This window comes from Pleurodeles waltl, chromosome 3_1, assembly GCF_031143425.1.
Source record: "Pleurodeles waltl isolate 20211129_DDA chromosome 3_1, aPleWal1.hap1.20221129, whole genome shotgun sequence".
Taxonomy (NCBI): Eukaryota; Metazoa; Chordata; class Amphibia; order Caudata; family Salamandridae; genus Pleurodeles; species Pleurodeles waltl.
This window is the reverse complement of record NC_090440.1, coordinates 1,835,580,504-1,835,602,674: the sequence shown is the minus strand read 5'-3', so window position 1 is coordinate 1,835,602,674 and position 22,171 is coordinate 1,835,580,504. Positions and strand designations below refer to the sequence as shown.

Here is a 22,171-nt window from a genome sequence, read left to right as displayed (position 1 = left end):
AGCGCATCCCTTACTCATTTGTTTGTATATTTTTTATGCAATTATGCAGCATATTGATTCACATTATTTCATTTTTTTACACCTTTTGATATACCCTCTTACACCTCAATATACACACACTACACTAGACCATACACTATAAGCGTCACATGACAAATCCTGCAATGTATGGAAGTTACTTCGTGGTTCCCCTCCTCACAGCAGCAAATAGTACCACTTTAAACTGTGAGTGATATGATTTAATACAATGGGCCGTAAAATGTAGCTATACATATTTTTTCAATGGTTTTGTTATACAGGAGCACGAGTTTGAATCAGCTGAGCAAAAAGTTTTCACATACGTCCTCACCTTATATATTATCCTTATACATGACACACCCGTACTTGGGATTAGAGAACTTCTGCCCGTTTACTGGTACTCCTATCACTTAGCTTATGGCATGTTGCATGGTGAATGTTGTGCTGCTTGTGTTGTTTTACCATAAAAATATAGATTAAAACGATAACACAGGGTGTGAGACCATGCATCCTTCTGCCACATATGCCGTATGGCACTATGCAACACTCTTTTTCTGCCTGATTGCACTAGCGGTTCTGATTACTTGTCACCGATATGGGCACAAAGAGCCGCGAGGTGCTCTAGTGGTATGTGGCAAAGGTAATAAGAGAGCACTTGAAACTGAAATGGCCCTTTAATATTATGACGGACTGTACACACTGAAATGGTATGGTGGATGACTTTCATACATAGACGCATAAATGTGTTAGACAACTGCATGCGTCTTGAACACAAAATGTGTGCGTGAAAAACCGGACACATTTGTCCAGTTGCATGATGAGCATGTTGCACAAGACACAAATGATGTGCCAGCTCTGCACTATCTGCATCAATGCTGTTTAATTCTACCATGTCTTGATGTATTATGCCTGTCTCGTCGTATTCACTGTTTACAGATACTACAAGAAGTTGGGTGAAAATCGTAAATCACAAATAAACCACCCCATATAGGCATGCCTTAGTGTGTATGCGTTCACTAGTTAGGGCTTTTTAGCCCTAACACCTTGGTCTTGAAGGAAGCCACTGTGACTCAACCATCACGCACTACTGGCTGAAACATGTCGACCATACACTAGGATATGAGAGGCCCCTGAATTTTCACTTCCCATCCACCACCATTTTTGATCTTATCCAAGGAGTTCATTAATACATTTTACCCTTCAGGGGCGGATATCCTGAAAGTAGTTTTAAGAATTTCACTCACATATTCACATCGTCACAAAGAAAGAAACTAGGTAGGAACCCAATGATGAAGCTCGCCACCATCTAGGTTGGTGGGTGAGGTTTAAAAAAAAAAAAAAAACTAATGTTTTTTTCCTGAGATGGTAGTTAATTGACATGAGTGACAGTTGAATGGCATGGTAGCAAGCTCATTCTTTTTTGTTGGACATATGAGGTAAGGGAAGAGGGACAGAATTTTGTTTCTCTTCTCACTCTCTCTGTTGCTTATATTTCACTCCTGCATCTCAATAGAAGTTGATTTATCCATTCTGTATTTCTCATATAGAGGTATATGGTAACCACACCCCTTAGTCTGATGCTAATGTGGAGTAATGTTTCTGTACTATATTAAATGATCCCCTTGTTTGCAGTAACACAGCAGACAGATAGCTAGTACCTGCAATCCACTATTACTTAATGGATGTATCACAAAGTAGAGCAACTGACAGATCTACAGTATATGTACCTGCTTTTATTGAGGGCACTTTACATGCTTATTACACAACAGGACTGTTACACATCCGGTGTAAACAATTACAAGTTTACTAAATGCCTTTCGTTACACTTTAGGAACACGTCTTTGGAGTTTTGCATCTACAATTTTCTCTGAAAGGGCACAAAAATGTTAATGATAATGACACTCTTTAAGAAATGACCATTCTGGGGTCATTAAAAAAAATGGATTTTAATGCTGGCCCAATAATATGCATTAAAGGTGTTTGAATTGATGCTATGAATATAGCGATTTAAAAATAAATACTAGAAGAGGTCTGTCGTTGAACAATGTCCCTGCATTACACAGGAGAATTTCTACTGAGAGTTGCAAGTAGAACATAACTTGGTGCTCAATGATTCACTGAAGAACAGCACCAAGAAGAATCACCTGATCTCAAGCAGTAGGCGATTTACAGTTCCAGGGCACAGATTCTTTAAGTGAAAAGAGTCTAGTGCATACACTTTTGATTCACTTTTACTTCTATTCTGCGTATAGATTAGTGAATATTAGCTCTGTATATTAGACAGGGCAACTAATTGCCCTGTGACAATCAGGGCAGAACACAAGTAAGCTTTTTTGTATGCTTTGATAACATGACACAGGCCTTGATATGTGGTAAAGTAATCTTTATTTGTGGATTTAATGCATGTAAGTGCTTGATCACTTTAGTAACACTGCGCCAAGTGTGGATTTTAATACTCTAGTTACTTTGATGTTTAGTTTCTCTTATGCACAACATTGCAGAGTTTTAATGTACAAAATTGTCATGTCTCCTGTTGCTCTCTTTAGCTGGAGAAGGAGTTTTCCATTCTAAACTCAACGTTCTTGGTGGTTAAAAGTCTGTTTGCAGTATGACCTTGTGCGAGCTCCGTGCTGGCAAATAGAAAATATAGAACTGTGGCTTCGAGTGCTTCTTAATAAACTAAAATAAACATTGATTACAATCCTGTGTTGTAAGTGCTTGATTTGGGCACTGTGAGCCCCCAGTTCCTTTATGGACCTTTTCTGGCAAAACAGTATAAAAGACTCTAGTCAGTGGATGTGGGCAACCAGATTAACTAGTTACCAGGGAGAGATTTAGGTCTGCACATATATGCAAGAGGTCTTACATTGCTCAGCAAAAGTCTGTGAGATGCATCCTAACGTAAAGCAGTAAAGGGTTTTAGATTAACAGGTTAGCGATGCCATGAGCAAGGTTTATGGTATATCTAGTTTTCTCTCATCTTTAATTCCTGATTTGCATATTATTATTCTGATGTTAACTCCTACATAATCTGCAGAAGAACAGCACATAAACATTTTAAATCATATCACCTGCACATGAAAGATTCTGTGAAAGATTTGAAAAACCCTTAATCCACTGGAGAATAGCTCAGCGGGAGGGGTGGGAAACACCTGCCAGTTTTCCTATTCTCTGAACAATTTCTAGTTTCCTTTTGGGGCTTGGAAAATCGACTGTGCCTGACCCTCAAGTTACTGGGGAACTACATTTCTCACAGGATGCAGTTTAAGGCTTATAAAGGTGCAACATTTTCTGAAACCACTACTAGACTTAGTTAAGTTAGATCAGGAGCGTTGGGCGTGTATTTCCACATGGTACCCTGTAGCTACCTTTTTACGCAGGAAGCAGGTTATTTAGGCTAGGCCTCGAACGGAACCCCAACCTTAATTGGGAACTGTAGTATTTCCTTTAATTCTGGCCTTCATGCAAAAGAGATTTATTTATTTTGTAATTTACACGCAAGGCCCAGAAGGTACGTGTGTTAGTTGTAGAGCCAATCACACATGCCAGGCGGTGCCATGGTCCGACACTGCAAGAGACTGTATGGGCAGACCTGCAGCATCCAGGGGTACAAAACTTACATAGAACTGTTCCGGCACGGTGCGACGTGTACATGTACCAGATGATAACCAAATGCCTACAAGCGCTCTCTGAATCCAACAGTAGCTCCCTGGTGGCACTTGGTTATGAAAATCTATTTTCAAGCTGCGTCTGCATGGATCCATAGCTTACCCACCAAAAACTCAGAACAACTCTCATCCAAGATGTGAATGCTGTGGTTCCACTGTGCGAGCTACGCCTAGATCAAATTCCACTTCAGATGTATTTGTCTGGCTTCTAGCTGGACAACTATCCACCTCTGGTAACCAGAGATAAAGCCTATGACCAGTACTCAAATAGGATCAATATATTTGCAATAAGAAAAACGTTGGTGAAATCCTGTTTTATTAGCGCAGGTCAAACACAGAAAAAGCCTACAACTCTGTGCCAGGTGTTCTTCTCTTCCTTGCACAAAGTGCTCTGCTGTTCGTCTTCTCCTTGTCTGATTCTTGAATAGTACTTGAACAGTAGTCTTCCATCGTGACAGAGGGAGGACGGGAATAAGCATGCTGTTAACGAGAATGCAAGAGAGCTGTTTGACATTAGTATTTGGTTAGGCAGGATGAAGTATGTCAAATGTTTGACATTAGTATTTTGTTAGGCAGGATGAAGTTTGGAATTGCCCCATGCCATCACCTGGAGATTGGTTCTGGCTGGGAATTCACCAGGAATGCATGAGGCAGGAGCATACTTTTGCGGACTTAACATGGTGCTGTTTGAATCTCAGAGACAAAGTGAGTTCCCTCCATCGTACATGCCAAACATACCCGATTCAGACTGGAAACTCGCAGGGGTGTGGCTCGAGGTCACGCAAGATGGCCGCTGCTCTTTAGAGCTCTGTGAGGCTTCAGCACTTCCTGGTAGGAAGGAAGGTGTTTTCACATCAAAAAGAATACTTTCTCCAGCATTTTTGAGCACTGGAACTCTGCCACTGCATAAATATGCCTATATCTTACAGAGACATCAAGTTTTGAAGTCATTTCAGAGACTTCATGTGAGGGCCTGAGGTAGTTATTTATCTGCGTCACCTTCAAACACATTTAGCTGAGGTTTTCAACTTTCAGTATTCACAGGCAGCTCTTGCTATCAAGGAGCTCTTTCAAATTGCTCTTCATAACATGGTAAATGCTTTCCTTTGACGGAGGGGATGTTTTTCTTTTCAGAAGGTTCCCTTAAAAATAGTCACCAATTGTTTGACTATGTGCAGTAAAGTGCTTTGTTCTTGTGGTATTCTGCCAGGCCTGTTCTGAGAGAATAATTTAGTGTTTTCTATTTATTTATTTTTTATTATATTTTGCTCTGTTGTTGGACACTTCTCGCAGCAGCTTCTCATCGTAATATAATTTCATCATCATCTCACATTGATGGCTTCCTATTACCAAATTGTGCTGGCTTTTATGGGGAGACCACACAATTCTCAGAGCAGCAAGTCATCCTCTTCCTCCAAGTCTAATAATCCACTTCGAGTGGTGCACACACATATAATTAAATCTTCTCTACCACCAGCTTTAACAATGGATAGTGCTACAGGCTTATTAAAGTATAGCGCCTCTTCATCTCATGCTGCTGGCGCTATTGCGAAAAAAACCATCTAACACTTCCTCCGTCAAGCGCCCAAAAAACGACCTTGATTCTCCCTCAAAATCACCTACACATCTTACTCTAGATGATGTCATGGAGGAATTTCGTGCATTAAAGCCCTTTATGATGGACACTAATGCCTCTTTGCAACGTATTGAGGAGCAATGGTCCCAACACGAACAACAAATTTGCACTCTGGAACAGAGAGTCAGTAACCTTAAAGATTGTAACACTGACAATCCTCAGATCTCCAAGGACATAGCTCAACTTAAAAGGCTTACCGAAAACATAGAAAATAGAAATAGGAAAAATAATCGTCGCCTTTTTGGGATTCCAAAGGGTTCGGAAGGCTCTAACATGATTGCATTCCTTCAAACAGCAATAACTTCAATTCTTCGCCTGCCTTCTACCTCTCCCCTTTCTATCCAACTGGCACATCATTTAGATCCACAGACTTCAACTGGCCCTCGTGCACATCCCAGAGGCATTATTATTCTCTCTCCAATTTACTGACTTGATGCAAATACTCTCGAGAGATGGGTTCTTTGCAATGGTCAGGTCATAAAGTGTAACATAAGACTTCTCTCCTGCTACAGCTGCACGTCGCAAACAGTTTCTGGACTTATGTCCCCAACTCAAATCCTTGAATATTCAATATGGTTTTCTTCACCCATGCCTTTTCAAAATTACATTCAAGGACAAATCATATTCGTTCAAAGAACCTTCAGCACTAAAACTTTTATTAACCAACACAAAACAGAAGCAATGGAACTAGGAGCATCTGCAATTACTTGAAGATATATTTTAAGTTGTCTTAATGTCCTTTCTTTTTTTTCTGGACAGTTTAATAGCAATGGTTATGTTTAGTATTTATATCCATGGTTTCCTTCTCTGCGTCATCTTCTTTTTATTTTATTTTATTTTTTAGATAATATTCTTCGTGCACTCCTCATGTTCCTTTCCCAACCATATCCCTTTCTCACCATCCAAATTGTTCTCCTACACGTTCCAATGGTAAGATTAGATTTTTATTGTTTTTCATGTCACACTCCTTTACTGTAGTTATTACGTTATTTGGTCTCCTAAATGCTACATTTTTTGTTTGTTTAATGTTTTTCCTTCCATGACACTCGCCTTTATATGTTTTAATATCTAATATCACTTTTCTTGTGCTGAAGCCACTCTTGCCTGTCTTTTCAGGTTCTCCGCTGTCCCTCTACCTTTCGGGGTATTCACTTTCTATCTTGTCTTCTTTAGCTTTCGTGGACTTTGGTCCCTGTATTGCCACATCCATGTATATTCAACTTCTGGAGGTCATCTTCCTCCTTTTCTTTTTCTTTACTATCATGTTTCTTTCCCATTTCTTTGCTTTTGCAAAATTGATATGCCTAGTTTTTTCCATGTTACAGCAGTTGTTTATTAATACTTCTTGTTATGCAACTTGGAACTGTTACTTGGAATGTTAAGGGGCTTAAACACCCAATTAAACGTCAGCGTGTCTTATATCACCTAGCTCGTTTGAAATGCCACATTGCTTTGTTGCAAGAGACTCACCTTAACGACTCGGAGGCAATTAAGTTTAAAAAACAAAGGGTGGGGGAAATTTTCTACTCCCCTTCCACCACAAACAAAAATGAGGTAATTATACTCTGTTATAAATCTCTCAAACCTACCATAATTTCACATCAAGATACATGAGATCGCTGGGTAGTTGTTACATTTACAATTGGCAATATTTTGTTCTTACTATCCTAAATATACATAGCCCCACACATCCAGATCCAAATTTTTGGAAGAATCTTTCACATATTGTCTCTGAACATTCCTCAAACAATTTACTAATAGTGGTGAATGCAACCAAATAATCGATCCATTTTTGGACAGACATTCCATGTCACGTTTCGTTCCACATGCCTCCCACAAAGCTTTTAAAAACTTTATTTCACAGCATTCTCTCTCTGATTCCTGGAGAATAAACAAATCCGACCTCTTGGAATACTCTTTTTATTCTCCTACCCACCATTCCCATTCTAGGCTTGATTATAGCTTTCTGAGTAAAGGTTTATTGCAACATATGATCAACTCTGAAATCGGTGCTATTTTGATCTCAGATCACACACCTGTGATTACTGAACTTGATCTTTTTCTTAATGGTTCTACAACATCGTCATGGAGGTTTAATAACTCTCTACTTTCAGATGCTACTTTTATCGCTTCCTACAGTAAGTTTATGGAAGAATACTTCCACATCAACATTAGTGATCAACTATCATTTCATTTTGTGTGGGATGCATTCAAAGCAGCCTCGAGGGGTTTCAACACAAAAAAAAGTCTCCTAAAAAAAAATAAGACTCCTCAACAAAAATTGACTTCCACCCTTAAAAATATAAAGTCTCTTGAAAATGGATACTATACTCACAAAACTAGTAAATCACATCTTGAAGCACTAATCTCAGCTAAAATGGAATTTAACCAATATCCCACTGAACAAGCATGCGGCACCCTACTGAAAATAAATGCCAGATATTATGGTGGTAACAATAAAGCTGGTTCTCTTCTAGCTCAATATTTGAAACAAAGAAAAGAAAAAACAACTATTAAACAACTATTAAATCTATCACAGATAATAATGGTGTTGAACACTTTAGAGATAAAGATATAGCATTGTGTTCCACTTCTTACTATAAGGACCTATACACTCCAGAACACACACCATCAGTTGGATCTATCAACCAATATTTCTCTAATCTCAAACCAAGAGACCCATTGCAGACTGACCTCTCATCTTTAGACCAACCCCTACAGCTTACCGCACTATATACAGCTTTACAAACTCTCCCTAAGCGTAAGGCTCCAGGCCCAGATGGCTTCAAAGCAGAATTCTTTATTCAGTTTGCTAAGTCTCTCTTCCCCAAACTCTTTCAATTACTTAATCACTTTATAAAGTCAGGTTCTGCATCTTGCTCATTTACTGAGGCTGTGACTTGTCTTATTCCCCAAAAACATTGGGATGCGACTGAATGTAAAAATTATAGACCCATATCGTTAACTAATACTGATTGTAAACTCTCTGCCAAAGTTTTAGCTCTCCGTTTACCTGAACTTATTGATTCTCATCAATCTGGTTTTATCCGTAAAAGAAATGTAGCAGATAATTCTCGTACTTTTTAAAATATTATTAACAAGGCTTCTAAGATTAAGATTCCTCTGGCAGCTTTATCACTGGATGCGGAAAAGGCCTTTTATAGGGTCTACTGGGGTTTCTTGTCAAATGCATTGGAATGGCATGGACTAGGTACTAAATTCCGACATTTTATATCCATTCTTTATTCCTCACCATGTTCTTCGGTTATAACAAATGGTATCCGATCTCCTTTTTTTCTCACTTAAAAGGGGCACTCGTCAGGAATGCCCATTATCTCCTTTACTATTTATTTTGGCTCTCGAACCCTTTCTATACCAATTAAAAACTTCTGAACAATTTACCGGGTTTCAAATTAATAATACACACATTAAATTTATGGCATATGCTGATGATATTCTTTTGTTCATATCTCACCCTGACACTTCTCTTCCTGTATTCCTGCATGAGCTCAACTTCTATTCTGATGTATCTGGCTATAAACTTAATATAGACAAAACAGTGGTCTTACCACTTAATGCTCATTGCACTGGCTCTGCATTCATTGATGCAGGATTATCTTGGAATTCTTCTAAGATTAAATGCCGGGAGGTATGGTACTGCACTACACTCAAAGATACATTAAAGACTAATTCAGAAATCTTATCTGCAAAGCTTGTAGATCTCACACAGAAATAGTCTCTGTTATATCTCACGTAGTGGGGCCGCTTGGACACCATTAAGATGATGCTTCTACTTATCATTAACTTCTTCCTTATGAAGCTTCCCATTAAGATACCTAAACGTTTTTTTAGTTCAATTGATAAAATTCAATCCAAGTTCCTGTGGAATCGTAAACAACCACAAATCTCTCTCTCAAAATTAAAACTTCCTAAAGTACAAGGTAGAATTCATTTTCCTGACTTTTTAACTTATCACAAATCTTTTGGCATTAAGCAAATACAACCCTATTTATCTACACTCAATGATGCACCTCAAAAGCTATGGTTCTCTTTGGAAGAAACATTTATTTCTCCCTTTTCCCATAAACACATTATTATATTTATGTCTACCCCCCCACCCCCAAAAGTCTGGTTGCCCAGCACTATCTCCCATTCAGTCAACTCAATTAAACCTTCTTTTATTTTGCATCTTACTCCCATTAATCAATTCTTTAACAGTCCTATTTGGCACAATAGTTCTCTTAGGAAACAAGGTAAAACCTTGTGTTGGAAGGCTTGGATGGCTAAAGGTATTCTTCTCATTTCCCAATTATATCATGAAGACTCTCTCATCCCTTTTACTACTCTCTCAGCAACTTATTATCTCCCTATTCGTATGAAATCCCAATATATCATTCTTTCTACTCTGGTCCAAGAGGGTCTCAATAAACTTATACATCACAATCATTCTTCTCTTGCATCATCTCCACACCCGATCGTATCTTCTAATTATCCTAGGGCAGCTGGAATTTATCAACTTTTAGGAACGTCTGTTCCACCTAGACTCAAATCACCTACTGAGACATTGTGGGAAGTTGTTTGGCCAACTTTTTTATGGGCTAAAATATGGTATAAAATACATTCAACTGCACACACTGCAAGCCTCACACAGACCCTATATATATATATTTTTTTTTTTATAACAGGCTTTTCTACACTCCTGTACGCCTTTACAAACTCAAACTTACACAAAATGGCAATTGTTGGCGCTGCCACACTCAGCAGAGTACTGACTTTCACATGTTTTTTCTTGTCCATCCCAATCTACTTTTGGGTCCTCAATATGGTCTTGCATTTCAGCAACAGCTCAGATCTCCTTACCAATGTCATATGAAATACTGCTTTTGGGTGGCATACATGAAATCTGGAGTTCATTCAAGTCTCTTGGAAAATTGGTGGGCCTCTTGCTTTCTATTGCAATCTATATTCAAAAAATCAATTTCTTTTAATTGTCTCCCACCTAAAACTGCCTCTGCTTCATAAAAGTCAATGGGGAAAATACATTCCCCCGATTTTCTTTTTAAAAATTCTCATTTTTGTATTCTAATATGTTGGCATGCATGCTCAATGCATGTATTTACTATAGATACTTGGCCTAACCCAGATGCTTGTTTAGAGTAAGTAAACAGCCTGACAGTAGATGGAGGGCTCATGGATGGTATTTACACGGCTAAGCGAAATCCTACAGCACAATCACACATTTAATTTGCACTGTATTATATGAATGTTGGGTGTTCTTAAAACTGAAGATAACCCTCTTTTTTTAGAACGCTGGAGTAAAACTGATGATATACAAAGCTTTAGCTATCTGGAACACCAACTGTTACCTATCCTTTACCATATATATAGAATAGCTCTGTCCCCTGCTCCTGAGGCAGAAGTCCTCCCCTCTATTCTTGATTTTTTCTCACCTCTGGAGGTTGTCTCACTATGTTTTGATTGAATGAATTGTACCTTCCAATACAGACATCAGTAGGCTATCTTGTCTTTTACATGTATCGGTCAATCAATCAATCAGTAATTTGTTAAGCACGCTACTCACCCGCTAGAGTTTCTAGGCGCTGGTGGGTGGGGTGCTACTGCTCGAAGAGCCAGGTCTTGAGGCGCTTCCTGAAGGTCAGGAGGTCCTGGGTCAGACGTAGGTTGACAGGGAGGGAGTTCCAGGTTTTGGCGGCAAGGTGGGAGAAGGATCTGCCGCCGGCTGTGGTGCGGTGGACGCGGGGGACGGTGGCGAGGGCGAGGTTGGTGGAGCGGAGCTGACATGTCGGGGTGTGGAAGTTGAGACACTTGTTGAGGTAGGCAAGTCCGGCGTCGTGGAGAGCTTTGTGAGCGTGGGTTAGGAGTTTGAAGATGATCATTTTGTTGACGGGGAGCCAGTGGAGGTCTCTGAGGTGGGCTGAGATCTGTTTGTGGCAATGGAGGTTGAGGATCAATCAATCAATCAATCAAGGATTTATGGAGCGCACTAATCACCCGTTAGGGTCTCAAGGCGCTGGGGGAGGGGAGCTACTGGTCGTAGAGCCATGTCTTGAGGCATTTCCTGAATGTCAAGAGGTCTTGGGTCTGGTGAAGGTGGAGCGGTAGGGAGCTCCAGGTCTTGGCGACAAGGTGAGAGAAGGATCTTCCTCTGGCGGTGGTGCGGCGGATGCGGGGGATGGAGGCGAGGGCGAGGCTGGTGGAGCGAAGATTGAGGGTGGGGGTGTGGAAGGTGAGTCTGTCGTTGAGGTAGGCTGGGCCTGTGTCGTGGAGGGCCATGTGTGCGTGGATGAGGAGTTTGAAGGTGATCCTCTTTGATACTGGTAGCCAGTGAACGTCTCTGAGGTGGGGGGGAAATGTGGTCGCGGCGTGGGACGTCCAGAATGAGGCGGGCGGATGCGTTCTGGATTCTTTGCAGCTTTGTTAGGAGTTTGGTTGTTATTCCTGCATATAGGGCGTTTTCGTAACGCGTCGTGCAGGGGCGTTCTGGATGCGCTGAAGTTTTCTATGGAGCTTGGCCTTTGTTCCCGCGTAGACACCGTTACCATAGTCCAGTCTGCTGCTGACGAGGGCATGGGTGACCGTTCTTCTGGTTTCAATGGGGATCCATCTGAAGGTCTTGCGAAGCATGCGAAGGGTGTTAAAACATGAGGATGAGATGGCGTTGACTTGCTGGGTCATAGTGAACGATGAGTCCAGTATGAAGCCGAGGTTGAGTGCGTGGGTGGTGGGCGTTGGGGCGGCTCCCAGAGTGGCAGGCCACCAGGAGTCGTCCCATATCTGTAGTATCCCTTTAGCAATCTACAGGAGTGCACTGCCCTTCCGATTTTCCCTCGTGTGTGAGATGTACTAGCTTTCTCCCTAGATGATCTTGCACCTACCCCAGTCACTCAGCCTCACTCATTCTCCTAGTCAACCTTTGCCCCCTGCTCATTGCTTCCTAAAGGAAATAGAGTAACTATTAGTTATTTTGTTTATACAATCACCTGTCAATATATAGGTGAATTCTTCAGAAACATAGCAAATATACACTCTGAGCCTTAATAATGCATTTAACCATAATAACCCAGAACCTGGATATATTTATTTAGGTCACAGAAAATAGGCAAAAATCATTAAACTTGTGAAAGTGGAAATGCAAATGTACAGTTGAATCCACAAGCAGTCTGTAATCTGTCTGCCCAAAAAAAAGCACAGTCAATTTATTTTGCCAAAGATCCTTTCGACTATAACAAAAGTAGATGTGCAAGGACTTCGAATCTGTTTATAATTCTCTGGTACCCGAGATTGAGAGGGCAGTGGTGGAAACCTATGCGAGTCTCACGCTAGGGACCTCTAGAACCGGCTTAACCTAAAGTTTGTTTCCGACTCAAGGCACCTCTAGAAACGGGTTAATGTACTGCAGTCATCTGCAGCAAAACATGTTTCTGACTCAAAGAACCTCTATTAACAGGTTAAGCTACTGCAGCCTGCTACAACCTAAACGCATGACTGACACAGAGGCCACCAAGTAATGTCTTAAGACACTGCAGCCTTCATTTTGAATGAGTTGCTTTTAAAGGGAAAGCAAATGTGAAAATAGAAATAGCAATACCTAATGGTTTTTCGAATGTTTATATTTTCTTGCTCACCATGCAGTGCTATCGTTCTTACATTCACGATGTGTAGATAACGCATTAACATGCAGGCCAAATAACATTATCAGCTTAGCATCTTGGATTCATTTTTGATCTGCAAACAAGTTTAATTTTTCCGTGGGTCTATAAAAAGAATGTCTACAGTAGGTTTAGACATTATTCACAACTTCACTACTGTAGTCCGAAGGAGCACTCTGGGAATCCAAAACGAATGCACTACACCACTGGTGCGTTATATTTTTAGCTTCATTCTTTATTAATAATTTCACACATGCTATTTGCACAGTACAACTTCATAAAACTCGGTTGAAATATACATGATAAAATAATTTAAATACAGTTTCATTCAACCATCACAGTTGTGCTGTATGAACGATTGAGGAAGATGGGTGCCTATGCGGAACAGTGGCAAGGTCTCCTACTTTCGAAGGGGGCAAAATTTGGCCACAGATTCCTTTAATCATAAACCCCTTTACCATCAATGAGCTATGTTGTCTAAATCACTCTGCTGGTGCTTCTGCTTGCAGGGAACAGACACCTTATGGTTTAGCTGGTTTATTTTGTTAGTCCTTTATGTGGCTGAATATTATGTGAGCTGGGATCCTCTCCTACTGCTTACTACAAGAACGGAGTGGCCTATCATTTAAGAAATCTCCTACAAAATCAAGGTAAAATGATGTAACCAAGAGTCTTGGCTTGAGATATTCTGATTTAATCTATGTGGGACCAAATCCGCCACCTTGCTGTAGCTGGTACTTTTGGCCAGCCTCAACTCCTCTCCTCCAGCATATCTTTCGTCAGTCAGTTCCCTCACCCCTGGTCTTAGTGTGGTGGAGTAAAATGTACCCTGCTCCTTCGTTAGTCCACTGTCTGGATTGTGCATTGTTCAGGTTTGACCTTGGTGGATTCCTGAGCTGGCGGTTTCTTCTTAGCTTTCAGCTATCTCTTAAGGAGATGACTATCAGTGATAACTGTGTTCTGATAGGAAACTAGAAAAAAATATAAGTTCATCCTGCTATATGATGCCAGAATCCTCATAGTTTTGAGCAGCTCTCTTTTCTTGTTTACCTTGCAAAGAGAGCACAGGACAATGAAATCCTCCAAGGGTTCCCCGGTATTCAGATCCCAAGTGCATGTATCGGTCTTGGTAATATTCTACTTCTTTATGTTCTCAGTTGTCTTTGAATGTTTTTGCTTGCATACAGATCATGCACTGGTCCTTTTAAGATTTAACAGGTCACATATATGGAAAGCCAACATATTGGAACAAGTCTTTCCAGGGAATTCTGTTTAAATTTACTATTTAGCCCAATAAAAAACATCAAATTTAGAAGTGTTTTATTTTTACAATGGGTTACCACTGTGTAAGGAAATGCCTCCTTGGCATGGTTGCCCCCTGACTTTTTGCCTTTGCTGATGCTATGTTTACAATTGAAAGTGTGCTGAGGCCTGCTAACCAGGCCCCAGCACCAGTGTTCTTTCCCTAACCTGTACTTTTGTATCCACAATTGGCAGACCCTGGCATCCAGATAAGTCCCTTGTAACTGGTACTTCTAGTACCAAGGGCCCTGATGCCAAGGAAGGTCTCTAAGGGCTGCAGCATGTCTTATGCCACCCTGGAGACCTCTCACTCAGCACAGACACACTGCTTGCCAGCTTGTGTGTGCTAGTGAGGACAAAACGAGTAAGTCGACATGGCACTCCCCTCAGGGTGCCATGCCAGCCTCTCACTGCCTATGCAGTATAGGTAAGACACCCCTCTAGCAGGCCTTACAGCCCTAAGGCAGGGTGCACTATACCATAGGTGAGGGTACCAGTGCATGAGCATGGTACCCCTACAGTGTCTAAATAAAACCTTAGACATTGTAAGTGCAGGGTAGCCATAAGAGTATATGGTCTGGGAGTCTGTCAAACACGAACTCCACAGCACCATAATGGCTACACTGAAAACTGGGAAGTTTGGTATCAAACTTCTCAGCACAATAAATGCACACTGATGCCAGTGTACATTTTATTGTAAAATACACCACAGAGGGCACCTTAGAGGTGCCCCCTGAAACTTAACCGACTATCTGTGTAGGCTGACTAGTTTTAGCAGCCTGCCACAAACCGAGACATGTTGCTGGCCCCATGGGGAGAGTGCCTTTGTCACTCTGAGGCGAGTAACAAAGCCTGCACTGGGTGGAGATGCTAACACCTCTCCCAGGCAGGAATTGTCACACCTGGCGGTGAGCCTCAAAGGCTCACCTCCTTTGTGCCAACCCAGCAGGACACTCCAGCTAGTGGAGTTGCCCGCCCCCTCCGGCCAGGCCCCACTTTTGGCGGCAAGGCCGGAGAAAATAATGAGAATAACAAGGAGGAGTCACTGGCCAGTCAGGACAGCCCCTAAGGTGTCCTGAGCTGAGGTGACTCTAACTTTTAGAAATCCTCCATCTTGCAGATGGAGGATTCCCCCAATAGGGTTAGGATTGTGACCCCCTCCCCTTGGGAGGAGGCACAAAGAGGGTGTACCCACCCTCAGGGCTAGTAGCCATTGGCTACTAACCCCCCAGACCTAAACACGCCCTTAAATTTAGTATTTAAGGGCTACCCTGAACCCTAGAAAATTAGATTCCTGCAAACTACAAGAAGAAGGACTGCCTAGCTGAAAACCCCTGCAGAGGAAGACCAGAAGACGACAACTGCCTTGGCTCCAGAAACTCACCGGCCTGTCTCCTGCCTTCCAAAGATCCTGCTCCAGCGACGCCTTCCAAAGGGACCAGCGACCTCGACATCCTCTGAGGACTGCCCCTGCTTCGAAAAGACAAGAAACTCCAGAGGACAGCGGACCTGCTCCAAGAAAGGCTGCAACTTTGTTTCCAGCAGCCTTGAAAGAACCCTGCAAGCTCCCCGCAAGAAGCGTGAGACTTGCAACACTGCACCCGGCGACCCCGACTCGGCTGGTGGAGATCCAACACCTCAGGAGGGACCCCAGGACTACTCTGATACTGTGAGTACCAAAACCTGTCCCCCCTGAGCCCCCACAGCGCCGCCTGCAGAGGGAATCCCGAGGCTTCCCCTGACCGCGACTCTTTGAATCCAAAGTCCCGACGCCTGGGAGAGACCCTGCACCCGCAGCCCCCAGGACCTGAAGGACCGGACTTTCACTGGAGAAGTGACCCCCAGGAGTCCCTCTCCCTTGCCCAAGTGGAGGTTTCCCCGAGGAATCCCCCCCTTGCCTGCCTGCAGCGCTGAAGAGATCCCGAGATCTCTCATAGACTAACATTGCGAACCCGACGCCTGTTTCTACACTGCACCCGGCCGCCCCCGCGCTGCTGAGGGTGAAATTTCTGTGTGGGCTTGTGTCCCCCCCGGTGCCCTACAAAACCCCCCTGGTCTGCCCTCCGAAGACGCGGGTACTTACCTGCAAGCAGACCGGAACCGGGGCACCCCCTTCTCTCCATTCTAGCCTATGTGTTTTGGGCACCACTTTGAACTCTGCACCTGACCGGCCCTGAGCTGCTGGTGTGGTGATTTTGGGGTTGCTCTGAACCCCCAACGGTGGGCTACCTTGGACCAAGAACTGAACCCTGTAAGTGTCTTACTTACCTGGTAAAACTAACAAAAACTTACCTCCCCCAGGAACTGTGAAAATTGCACTAAGTGTCCACTTTTAAAACAGCTATTTGTCAATAACTTGAAAAGTATACATGCAATTTTTATGATTTAAAGTTCCTAAAGTACTTACCTGCAATACCTTTCGAATGAGATATTACATGTAGAAATTGAACCTGTGGTTCTTAAAATAAACTAAGAAAAGATATTTTTCTATACAAAACCTATTGGCTGGATTTGTCTCTGAGTGTGTGTACCTCATTTATTGTCTATGTGTATGTACAACAAATGCTTAACACTACTCCTTGGATAAGCCTACTGCTCGACCACACTACCACAAAATAGAGCATTAGTATTATCTATTTTTACCACTATTTTACCTCTAAGGGGAACCCTTGGACTCTGTGCATGCTATTCCTTACTTTGAAATAGCACATACAGAGCCAACTTCCTACATTGGTGGATCAGCGGTGGGGTACAAGACTTTGCATTTGCTGGACTACTCAGCCAATACCTGATCACACGACAAATTCCAAAATTGTCATTAGAAATTGATTTTTGCAATTTGAAAAGTTTTCTAAATTCTTAAAAGACCTGCTAGGGCCTTGTGTTAGATCCTGTTTAGCATTTCTTTTAGAGTTTAAAAGTTTGTAAAAGTTTGAATTAGATTCTAGAACCAGTTGTAGATTCTTAAAAAGTATTCCAACTTTTAGAAGCAAAATGTCTAGCACAGATGTGACTGTGGTGGAACTCGACACCACACCTTACCTCCATCTTAAGATGAGGGAGCTAAGGTCACTCTGTAAAATAAAGAAAATAACAATGGGCCCCAAACCTACCAAAATACAGCTCCAGGAGCTTTTGGCAGAGTTTGAAAAGGCCAACCCCTCTGAGGGTGGCAACTCAGAGGAAGAGGATAGTGACTTGGAGGACAATTCCCCCCTACCAGTCCTATCTAGGGAGAACAGGGTCCCTCAAACCCTGACTCCAAAAATAATAGTCAGAGATGCTGGTTCCCTCACAGGAGAGACCAACACCTCTGAAATCACTGAGGATAACCCCAGTGAAGAGGACATCCAGTTAGCCAGGATGGCCAAAAGATTGGCTTTGGAAAGACAGATCCTAGCCATAGAGAGGGAAAGACAAGAGATGGGCCTAGGACCCATCAATGGTGGCAGCAACATAAATAGGGTCAGAGATTCTCCTGACATGTTGAAAATCCCTAAAGGGATTGTAACTAAATATGAAGATGGTGATGACATCACCAAATGGTTCACAGCTTTTGAGAGGGCTTGTGTAACCAGAAAAGTGAACAGATCTCACTGGGGTGCTCTCCTTTGGGAAATGTTCACAGGAAAGTGTAGGGATAGACTCCTCACACTCTCTGGACAAGATGCAGAATCTTATGACCTCATGAAGGGTACCCTGATTGAGGGCTTTGGATTCTCCACTGAGGAGTACAGGATTAGGTTCAGGGGGGCTCAAAAATCCTCGAGCCAGACCTGGGTTGACTTTGTTGACTACTCAGTGAAAACACTAGATGGTTGGATTCAAGGCAGTGGTGTAAGTAATTATGATGGGCTGTACAATTTATTTGTGAAAGAACACCTGTTAAGTAATTGTTTCAATGATAAACTGCATCAGCATCTGGTAGACCTAGGACCAATTTCTCCCCAAGAATTGGGAAAGAAGGCGGACCATTGGGTCAAGACAAGGGTGTCCAAGACTTCAACAGGGGGTGACCAAAAGAAAGGGGTCACAAAGACTCCCCAGGGGAAGGGTGATGAGACAACCAGAACTAAAAATAGTAAAGAGTCTTCTACAGGCCCCCAAAAACCTGCACAGGAGGGTGGGCCCAGAGCCTCTTCACAAAACAATGGGTACAAGGGTAAAAACTTTGATCCCAAAAAGGCCTGGTGTCATAGCTGTAAACAGCATGGACACCAAACTGGAGACAAGGCCTGTCCCAAGAAAGGTTCCACTCCAAACTCCCATCCAGGTAACACTGGTATGGCTAGTCTCCAAGTGGGATCAACAGTGTGCCCAGAGCAAATCAGGGTCCACACTGAAGCTACTCTAGTTTCTGAGGGTGGGGTGGATTTAGCCACACTAGCTGTCTGGCCGCCTAACATGCAAAAATACAGACAGCAACTCTTAATTAATGGGACTAGAATAGAGGGCCTGAGGGATACAGGTGCCAGTGTCACCATGGTGACAGAGAAACTGGTTTCCCCTGGCCAATACCTGACTGGAAAAACTTACACAGTCACCAACGCTGACAATCAGAGAAAAGTACATCCCATGGCAATGGTTACTTTAGAATGGGGAGGGGTCAATGGCCTGAAACAGGTGGTGGTCTCCTCAAATATCCCAGTGGACTGTCTGCTTGGAAATGACCTGGAGTCCTCAGCATGGGCTGAGGTAGAACTAAAAACCCATGCAGCAATGCTGGGTATCCCTGAACTGGTGTGTGTGAAAACAAGAGCACAATGCAAGGCACAGGGTGAAAAAGTAGAGCTGGAGTCTGGAAAAATGGCCCAGCCTACCAAGAGAACAGGAAAGTCAGTTGGGAAACCAACTGCAACACAGCAAAAGAAAGGGAACCTCTCTTCTCAGGAAGAAGTTCTGCCCTCTGAGGGAACTGAGCCTTTGGAGCTTGAACCTTACCAGGTTGAGCTCTTAGGCCCAGGGGGACCCTCCAGGGAGGAGCTGTGTAAGGGACAAGAAACCTGTCCCTCTCTTGAAGGCCTTAGGCAGCAAGCTGCTGAAGAGTCCAAAGGCAAGAAAAATGGAACGCATAGGGTCTATTGGGAAGATGGACTCCTGTACACTGAGGCCAGAGACCCCAAACCTGGTGCCACTAGGAGAGTGGTAGTGCCTCAGCTGTTCAGAGAGTTCATCCTAACATTGGCCCATGACATTCCCCTTGCTGGACATTTGGGACAAACCAAGACGTGGGAGAGGTTAGTCAACCACTTCTACTGGCCCAATATGTCCAACATGGTTAAGGAGTTTTGCCTCTCCTGCCCCACCTGTCAAGCCAGTGGTAAGACAGGTGGGCATCCAAAGGCCCCCCTCATTCCACTTCCAGTGGTGGGGGTTCCCTTTGAAAGAGTGGGTGTGGACATAGTTGGTCCACTGGAACCTCCCACAGCCTCAGGAAATATGTATATCCTGGTAGTAGTGGATCATGCTACCAGGTATCCTGAAGCTATTCCCCTTAGGTCGACTACTGCCCCTGCAGTAGCCAAGGCCCTCATTGGTATCTTTACCAGAGTGGGTTTCCCTAAGGAGGTGGTGTCTGACAGAGGTACCAACTTCATGTCAGCATACCTAAAGCACATGTGGAATGAGTGTGGAGTGACTTATAAATTCACTACACCATACCATCCACAAACTAATGGCTTGGTCGAGAGATTCAACAAGACATTAAAAGGCATGATCATGGGGCTCCCAGAAAAGCTCAAAAGGAGATGGGATGTCCTCTTGCCATGTCTGCTTTTCGCTTACAGAGAGGTGCCACAGAAGGGAGTAGGATTCTCACCCTTTGAACTTCTGTTTGGTCATCCTGTAAGGGGACCACTTGCCCTTGTTAAAGAAGGCTGGGAGAGACCTCTCCATGAGCCTAAACAGGACATAGTGGACTATGTACTTGGCCTTCGCTCTAGAATGGCAGAGTACATGGAAAAGGCAACCAAAAACCTTGAGGCCAGCCAACAGCTCCAGAAGTTTTGGTATGACCAAAAGGCTGCACTGGTTGAGTTCCAACCAGGGCAGAAAGTCTGGGTTCTGGAGCCTGTGGCTCCCAGGGCACTCCAGGACAAATGGAGTGGCCCTTACCCAGTACTAGAGAGGAAGAGTCAGGTCACCTACTTGGTGGACCTGGGCACAAGCAGGAGCCCCAAGAGGGTGATCCATGTAAACCGCCTTAAGCTCTTCCACGACAGGGCTGATGTCAATCTGTTGATGGTAACAGATGAGGATCAGGAGGCAGAGAGTGAACCTCTCCCTGATCTTCTGTCATCAGACCCAAAAGATGGTACAGTAGATGGAGTGATCTACTCAGACACCCTCTCTGGCCAACAGCAAGCTGATTGTAGGAGAGTCCTACAACAGTTTCCTGAACTCTTCTCCTTAACCCCTGGTCAGACACACCTGTGTACCCATGATGTGGACACAGGAGACAGCATGCCTGTCAAGAACAAAATCTTTAGACAGTCTGACCATGTTAAGGAAAGCATCAAGGTGGAAGTCCACAAGATGCTGGAATTGGGAGTAATTGAGCGCTCTGACAGCCCCTGGGCTAGCCCAGTGGTCTTAGTCCCCAAACCTCACACCAAAGATGGAAAGAAAGAGATGAGGTTTTGTGTGGACTACAGAGGGCTCAATTCTGTCACCAAGACAGATGCCCATCCAATTCCAAGAGCTGATGAGCTCATTGATAAATTAGGTGCTGCCAAATTTCTAAGTACCTTTGACTTGACAGCAGGGTACTGGCAAATAAAAATGGCACCTGGAGCAAAAGAAAAGACAGCATTCTCCACACCTGATGGGCATTATCAGTTTACTGTTATGCCCTTTGGTTTAAAGAATGCCCCTGCCACCTTCCAAAGGTTGGTGAATCAAGTCCTTGCTGGCTTGGAGTCCTTTAGCACAGCTTATCTTGATGATATTGCTGTCTTTAGCTCCACCTGGCAGGATCACCTGGTCCACCTGAAGAAGGTTTTGAAGGCTCTGCAATCTGCAGGCCTCTCTATCAAGGCATCCAAATGCCAGATAGGGCAGGGAACTGTGGTTTACTTGGGACACCTTGTAGGTGGAGGCCAAGTTCAGCCACTCCAACCCAAGATCCAGACTATTCTGGACTGGGTAGCTCCAAAAACCCAGACTCAAGTCAGGGCATTCCTTGGCTTGACTGGGTATTACAGGAGGTTTGTGAAGGGATATGGATCCATTGTGACAGCCCTCACTGAACTCACCTCCAAGAAAATGCCCAAGAAAGTAAACTGGACTGTGGAATGCCAACAGGCCTTTGACACCCTGAAACAGGCAATGTGCTCAGCACCAGTTCTAAAAGCTCCAGATTATTCTAAGCAGTTCATTGTGCAGACTGATGCCTCTGAACATGGGATAGGGGCAGTTTTGTCCCAAACAAATAATGATGGCCTTGACCAGCCTGTTGCTTTCATTAGCAGGAGGTTACTCCCCAGGGAGCAGCGTTGGAGTGCCATTGAGAGGGAGGCCTTTGCTGTGGTTTGGTCCCTGAAGAAGCTGAGACCATACCTCTTTGGGACTCACTTCCTAGTTCAAACTGACCACAGACCTCTCAAATGGCTGATGCAAATGAAAGGTGAAAATCCTAAACTGTTGAGGTGGTCCATCTCCCTACAGGGAATGGACTTTATAGTGGAACACAGACCTGGGACTGCCCATGCCAATGCAGATGGCCTTTCCAGGTTCTTCCACTTAGAAAATGAAGACTCTCTTGGGAAAGGTTAGTCTCATCCTCTTTCGTTTGGGGGGGGGTTGTGTAAGGAAATGCCTCCTTGGCATGGTTGCCCCCTGACTTTTTGCCTTTGCTGATGCTATGTTTACAATTGAAA

At 43.4% G+C, this 22,171-nt stretch overlaps 1 protein-coding gene across 3 annotated transcripts in view; it reads right to left on the bottom strand.

Annotated features, from left to right (window-relative positions):
• Positions 1-22,171, bottom strand: part of OSGEPL1 (O-sialoglycoprotein endopeptidase like 1) — a 158,163-nt gene that overhangs the window by 55,362 nt on the left and 80,630 nt on the right. The gene's annotated exons all lie outside the window — the stretch shown is intronic.